This window comes from Sinocyclocheilus grahami, unplaced genomic scaffold (genome assembly GCF_001515645.1).
Source record: "Sinocyclocheilus grahami isolate Dianchi unplaced genomic scaffold, SAMN03320097.WGS_v1.1 scaffold300.1, whole genome shotgun sequence".
Classification (NCBI taxonomy): domain Eukaryota; kingdom Metazoa; phylum Chordata; class Actinopteri; order Cypriniformes; family Cyprinidae; genus Sinocyclocheilus; species Sinocyclocheilus grahami.
In genome coordinates, this window is record NW_015505479.1 from 1,335,169 (window position 1) to 1,343,199 (window position 8,031).

The 8,031-nt window shown below is 35.5% G+C and overlaps 1 protein-coding gene across 1 annotated transcript in view; it reads right to left on the reverse strand.

The window, feature by feature from the left end:
• Positions 1–5,682: 5,682 nt before the first annotated feature.
• sipa1 (signal-induced proliferation-associated 1) overlaps positions 5,683–8,031 on the reverse strand; it is a 49,541-nt gene continuing 47,192 nt past the window's right edge. The window contains exon 18 of the mRNA XM_016293243.1: positions 5,683–5,761. The gene's annotated coding sequence lies outside the window, so the exon portion shown is untranslated. The remainder of the gene's footprint in view (positions 5,762–8,031) is intronic.

Consider the following 8,031-nt stretch of genomic DNA (forward strand, 5'->3'; position numbering starts at 1 on the left):
CTCTAATCGCTCTAGCAGTACTTTGATGTCATACAAAGCAGGGTTTGTGCAGCACTGCTTCATGTCAGACACCTATTGTGCTTTGTTAGGAGACACTCAACAGTTCTTCTGTGGCTTTACGTAAGTGATTACTTATAGCCTATTAGTAATCACTCTTGTAAGGTTATGTGAAGTCTAAAAACAAAAAATCACCCAGACTTTCAAAGCTGCTACAAAGTAACGACTTTCTACTTCGAGGACCTTTATAGAAATGTATTGGAGTGAAAAGTACAATATTTGTCTTTCAAATATAGTGAAGTTAAAGTCATAAGTTTCCAGAAAAAAATTATACTCAAGTACAGATACTTAAAAAGTGTACTTAAGTACAGCAATCAAGTAAATGTAGCCTACTTCATTACTTCCCCCTAATATTTACATTTAGTCATTTAGCAGATGCTTTTGTCCAAAGCGACTTACAAATGAGGACAATGGAAGCAATCAAAATCAACAGAAGATTATAATATTATTTATACTTATCGATGTGTACTTTCACCCACATGCTATAGCTAAGGTGTGTATGTAGGAATTACTGCGTGACGGTGGGACTTTTAATAACGTTTAAAGTTGCATGCAAAGCAATCCCGCACCATTCAGACCCTGTTATAGTAAATACAAACAGTATTGCAGTCATTTGAAATGAATAGTTTGTATGTTTCTACCTTTAAACTGATAAATTGATGATTAATAGCGCTCTTCTCTTGAGTTCTTCATGGCATAAGTTTTGGCGCGCTAGTACTGAGTAACCAGCGTAGCTCTCAGCGCCCGCTGTTGGAGAAAATAATCACTACACGATTGCTCGGGTACATAAAGGGGTCAAATGATGCGATTTCAAGTTTTCCTTTCTCTTTGGAGTGTTACAAGCTGATTGTGCATAGATAAGATCCCTGAAGTTGCAAAGACTAAAGTCTCAAAACCAAAGAGATATTCTTTATCACGACTCTGTTCCCCTTTCGGGCTTGAACTGATGGTAAAACTAATGACATTATTTACTGTCTTTACATTTAGTTTGAAAGATGAAGCTTGCGATTATGGTGAGGGGCGTTACATTTCCGACAAGTGCTTATGGTGTTCGGCCAATTACAATGCACCGGGTCAGCTGGCCAATCAGAGCAGACTGCGCTTGTCGGAAGGAGGGACTTTGTAGAAAACTAAGCATTTGAGAGAGGCGGGGCATAGAGGACCTACAATAATGTACAGTATTTGAAAAAGAATGTGTTTTTTGAACATTAAAGCATGTCAACATGTTCTGTTACACCAAATACACAAAATAATTATTTTTAAAAAAGCATCATATGACCCCTTTAAGTCTGGCATTTTTGCAGTGTATTTGATTGAACAGCATTATCTTTTACCAATAAATTGACCCCTTTGGCTATACACAATTTAAGTAATATTACAAAGGTTAGTTCACCCAAAAAATAAAGTGGCATGTTCGCATTTACCACAGTAAATACTTTTGACTTATCCTTCAGTGTGTAAAAATATAGTAAATGTTTTATCAAAGTTCTATAAATGACAAATTTCTGACACCAGCTCATACGGAAACAAGTTCAGCTTTTATTGCCAGGATCCCTCAGGTTCACATATACAATACTTGATCAATCCCTATTAGTTAAAAGAAACAAGTACAGCTCCAGTGATCACCATACCAGTTCTTTGTATGTTTTGACTGGACGGCATATTCCTGTCGGTCCAGTCATTATTCTTTCCGGATATCATAGACCAGTGTGCATAGTGTGTGGGTTTGTGGTTTGCCATACACCTACATTTTTAGTTTCATGTGACGATACTTATTTATAAAAGTGCCTGCTAGTGATTCTGTTTTGGGAGCTGATCATTTATGGGACTGGTAGATATAATGCTATTTATTGGCAGATTTGGCAATTTAGAACAGTCATTGACATAACTACTAATAGGGACTAAGCTTAATCTGTAAATCTGTCCTCGGGCATGACATGGCTAGCAACATGACATAAAAAAAAGAGCAACACATCTAAGAATGATCGCTAACAAAGTGGAAAATGCACATTCTTAGGAGTGGTTTGGATTGTTTGTAAGAGGTTTTAAATGCACAGTCTGCAAATGCCACAGTTGTAGCGGAACGACGCGAAATTTGGCACTGCAACAATCCACTCGTGTTTTCCCAAGTTTATCTGCATGGTTTGCAAGGCTTGATTTCCTGGAGTGACTGTGGCTTTGTTCCAGTGAAAGCAGGCTGTACTTTAAAAGACCTTACAGATGTTTCAGTGCATAAGCATCACATTTAAAACAAAAGGTCCAACATTTTGTAAACAACAGTAAAACTGAATTGTAACACAAATCAAACAGTAAAGCATTACCATATGACGAAAAGCATTTATGGCTTCATAAAACACCATACCATAAAAAAAGACAGGGATTAGTTTGACATTAACAAACCAGTCCCTTTAAAATACATTTAATCACAAGTCTAAATGCATTTGTTTTTTGTTTAGTTTTTCTCAGAAAGGTTCTGCAGATGAAGCATCCTGATCCAATCCATAAATAACGACGAAAGTTATTTTGAACTGGAAACCACTTGGGTCGCCACAGCAGTCCAAGAGTTAACATTTCAGTATCGAACAAAAGGTAAATTCACAATACAGCTTTAACAATAAAAAATAATGATAAAACTGTTAAGAACATGAAAAGATGGAATGTCACACGTGATTTCCAAGCAGCCACGATTGAGTTCCTTTCCAGTGTAATTTCAGTAGTTTTCCACTAAGGAAAATGTCTTAACGATTTTATTCCAGTAAAACAAAATATGACCACCTGCTATCATGTCATGCCTTAATATTCTTACAATTAAAATAACATAAAAAAAAACATTCATTGGCCCACAAATTTGCATCCCTTCCAGTTCAAATATACATATCTAGCAATAACATCCACATTTTCGAGATTAATAAGTTATTACATTTTTATAAATACATACACAGATACAGAAGGTGGCTTAGAAATTGCTTGTCGCACTGACGTGCTTTCACAGCCTCCTACAATCTAAAAGACTATGTTGCACACAGATGAACAGGAAATAGTTCTTTTACACGGCTCTTTTGCTATGTAAATCCCACAAAATCATCACCGATTGCATCAGTGTAGCCTACTTCCTGTCACTCTGCATTCATCAAATTCAACAAATTCTCCACTAATGGCAACAACTAAACTCCAGTTCCATCTGGATACAGATTTACACACATCAGAGGGAAGTAACACTTATTTTGGCTCTACACTTCTTCACAGAGAGGAATAAAGATATAGATTTATAATGTCATGGTAATACATCAGAATCTGCTGGTACCAGGTTATCACAGTGACTCTAAAATAAAAAATAACAAAAATAACAAAAACATTTGAAGGGGAGAAGACATGTATGATGTACAGTAATGCTGAAGGATGGTTATGTAACATTTCGTTTCCCTTTGCGGTGGTGTCGTGCATTTCGTTTTCGTTCGAGTGTGTGCAGGCAAGAGTCAAGTCATTTTGCTCTTCTTCTCGTCACATTATCAGTGCACCTTTAGGTGAGGTAAAGAGTGATATTTGGGTGCAATATGGAAAATAAAAGACAAAATAGCAGTTTTATAAATATGTGCTGTCTCACAGTTCAGCATAAAGCACTCTAGGCAATTTGTGTGAGAACAAAGTAGAACTGGTCTGGCTGCAATCTTTATAAATAGAAATGCTCTATTTTAAGTCATGCTTTCCTTAGTAACTTTACACTAAGAATTGTTTTCTTCTCAAATCAAAAAAAAAATGTAGATGCCTACTTCATCTTCAAGCAGGCATCTACAAGGCTCGTTCAGATTCAGTGGGATCAGGCGTAAGGCTTCATACCAAAAAAAAAAGGAAGGGAGGGGGGGAGAATAAATTTCAAAGATCACGTCATACACTCTGTCCCATTACTAACATCCAAATGAACAGTTCTACAACTGTGAAAAGGCATGAAATGAGCATTTTGTCTCTGGTATGCGTCATAAAATATACAAAGTCCAGTGAATTATCCCAGTGCTGAAATCTGATGCCTGAATTCTGAATTCAAGTGGCTATTTAAAGCAGGAATTAATTTTCACCTAAAATTGTCAGTGCTAAAATAACATTCCAGGTTCAAGTCAATTACCATAGAAAATCATTTCGACTTGTCTGGCATGTTGTACCCTTGTGAAAAAGACATACACTTTTAAAAAGTTTTTTTTGTTTTTTTTTACTTTAAAAGAATAAACTTAAGTGTGAACTGAATGTATTGTTTTCAGACACTTAGCATGTTATGCATTATAGTAATAGTTTCAATTTATATTAAATTGCAATTAATTTATATTAAATGCAAAAAGCACTTTAGAGTGCCTTTTTGACCCACTTAAGTAGCATTTCTTTTCATGTAATTTCATAATTGTCTTGTCTTTGGAATATGGTTCAAATGTACTGTCGAATGCACTGATGAGCATTTACGATAAACTAAAATATAATTTCTATCGAAACTTGTAGGTCATGTATTTAAATACATTTGTAATTTAGTACATTCAAAACGTATTCACTTTAAATGCAATATTGCATAACGCACTACAGTTAAAATTATAATCAAGTACTTAACATGTCAATCAAATCAAAATAAGTTCTTTAAAACACAACAAAGGATTACTGAAGCTGATTTAAAATGCACTTTAAAAGAAAACTTTTAAACTGACTTTTTAAAAGTGTACTTAAACGTAGTCATGAAAGTGTTTCTCTTTAATTACACTTACATTAAATGGCCTGTTATTTCATATCTTATCTGCAAGTAATTTTTTTTTAAATCACACTTTTTCACAAGGGTAGTCACAAACAAAAAATTTACTAGTTCACCAAAATGCACGCATTTTATGATTTTCATTGTCGGTTTGCATCGCTCCTGATGTTTTGTTAGCATATTCACTCTAAAGATAAGCAAGAAGCCTTTTACCCACAGCCAACAGAGAAAAGGTTAGAACGGATCTACCTATTTCTGATACTGTGATGGTTAATACAGGGTTACAATCACACTGACATGTTAATAATTTTCCTCTAGTATATACACTGAAGGTCATAGTCTGAAGCCACCTATTTCAACACAAATAAACTGAATGTATTGCTCGGTATCTGGACACGATCGTTTGCTTGTGACCCTCCGGTTCACTATGTAGGAATCTGATGAAAAATACTTAAAGATAATATGATTTTGACCATTTCATGTCACTAAATGTTTTCCAAAGTCGAATCTGAGGGTTGCAAATAATGACTTTTGGACAGTCAGATGTTTTTGAACAACGTTAGCCAATGATTGAGATCAGATCTTGCACCAAAGGCTATCATTGTTAACAAGCTGTCACAGTGATGGGACTACTTAAATCTAGCCCTGGAAACCTTTTAGGGTGCAACGGAGATGTTAATTCTATTTATAATTTGTTTGTTTTCCTGCACTTTCTAGTAAGGCTTATCGATGGTCTTGTCGCTTAAGAGACATTTGTAGGGATTTGCTAACATTTTCATTGGCCTTTTCATGCGTCTTCTGATCTTTCTCGCTGCCATGGTTTGGCCTTCGATGCTAGCAGGGTTTGTTGACGTTGCAGAGCAGTTCGGTGACTTTAATGAGCCGTGTCACGGTGCTCTGGGACTCCTCCTGCAACCGCTGGTTGTTCTGCCTGAGATTTTGCACCTCTGCTTGCAGCATTGCCTTGTCCTCTTTCTCCTGTGGGAGGCATGCAAACATAATGACTTTCAGGCTGGAGCGTTCTCACTCTGTATTGGCAGGACACATCCACGCCACATGAGGGGTTGCTATGTCTGAATATGTCGGTGGAATGACACACAGATGAAGAAGACAATGGCTGAAGCTGGGGAAAGGATGGATTGCTTGACTTGCACATACAACAAAATACACCACATTATTACATGCTGCAATGCAAACACTGATCCTTTGATCACTTGCTATACAAAAAACATATATAACTGCATGTTTCATATGCAGTTTTGCATGCATGTACAGTGTTTGGTGTCCGTAAAAGTATTAAATATTTTTGAGAGAAGTGTCTTATGCTCACCAAGCTGCATTTATTGGATCAAAATTAAAAAAACAGTAATATTATTACAATTTAAAATAACTGTTTTCTATGTAGGCCTAAATAGATTTTAAAATGATAAATTTTTGAACAAAATAACCCCCCCCCAAAATGTTTTGTATATATTTGATTGGCATTTCACAAATGGCAATACATTAAATATCAATATAATTTAACAAATTTCACTTGGAATGCATATTTAGTAATTATTTGGACAGCTTAAACTTCCATTTATTGCGTGGAAAAAGTTAGCACACCCCTACATCTTAAGTAACTACAATCGAATCTAACAAGTGAAAATTAGTAAAAAAAATCACTAAACAGCATGGCCACACTTAATATGACCCTTATTATATTGCTCTGGTTTGTTCGTAAACCCTAAACAAATAGCACAAACAAAAGAAAAATCTAAATGTCTTTGTTACTTTTGATCAATTGGATGCATTCTTAATAATACAAGTAATCATCAAGCAATCCTAAAAAAATGTGCATAATGGGGGACTGACAGACAGTTATTTATGGCAAGTGGATGCAAGATCGCCTACAAAACTAAAGGGGGGTGCTTATTTTTCCACAGTAGACATTTTGAATTTTGAATACCTTTCTGTATATTGTAAACTCAAGAAGCACCATTTTGCCCATTTTGTGTTGTTGTAAAATAGGTTTAAAAAAAAAACGTAACCCCCTAAACTTTAAGATTATGTTTTCCATTCCCTAATAAATGATTAGGTTACACTTTGTCTTAAGGTGTCCTTGTTATGGTATAATTATATATTTAAATACGGAGTAATATTAATTAACAACATGCGTAGGGTTAGGATTAGGGTTTGATTTAAGGTTAGTTGCATGTAATTATACATGATTTACTGCGATTACTACAACATATTCCAACTTAACACTGTCTCTTAAAACTGCTATTCCAGACCAAGAAACTGAAGATCCAAGAAACAAATCCCTGTTAATGAAGAGCGTCACATAAAAATATGTGGTAACACTTTACAATAAGGCCCCATTAGTTAAGGTTAGTTAATGCATTAACTAACTAACATCACCTCCTTCACATCCTTCAAGGAATAGTTCACTTTAAAATGAACTGTACTCATCCTCAGGCCATCGGAGATTAGGATGAGTTTGTTTCTTCATCAGGTTTGGAGAAATGTAGCATTGCATCAGTGTCTCAGCAATGGATGCTCTGCAGTGAATGGGTGCCGTCAGAATGAGAGTCCAAACAGCTGATAAAAACATCACAATAATCCACAAGCAATCCAGTCCATCAGTAAAAATTGATTGAACTGATTAGAATCCATTCATTAAGACTTTTTAACTTAAAACCATCGCTTCCAGCTAAAATAAGTCCATATTTCACAATAATAACACTCCCTCTTACATCAAAATCCACCCATATTTTTGTTTAGAGCTGTTTAGGACTGTTTTTCTTGTAAACGGTATCTGTGCATATTCCTCTCCTGATTCAGACCACACAACTTTTTCCCTGAAGAAAGCAAATTTATGGATAAAGGACTCATATTTTAGCCCAAGTTTAAAATGCTTAAATGTCTTATGGATTTTCTTTCTTACAAACACACACCTTTTCACTTCTCAAGACGTTAACTGATGGATTGGAGTGGTGTGGAATACTTGTGGTGTTTTTATCAGCTGTTATTCTGACGGCACCCATTCACTGCAGAGCATCCATTGCTGAGACACTGATACAATGCTACATTTCTCCAAATCTGATCATCTGAACATCTTGGATGGCCTGAGGGAGAGTACATTTTGGGGTGAACTATTTCTTTCTTTTTGTTGTTAATCAAGTGAGAACTGTCACACATGTTGTTGTTTTTTTGTTACTGATTGAGTAAAAATCTCATGCTCTACTTGCCTTAACTGCCATTGGTGG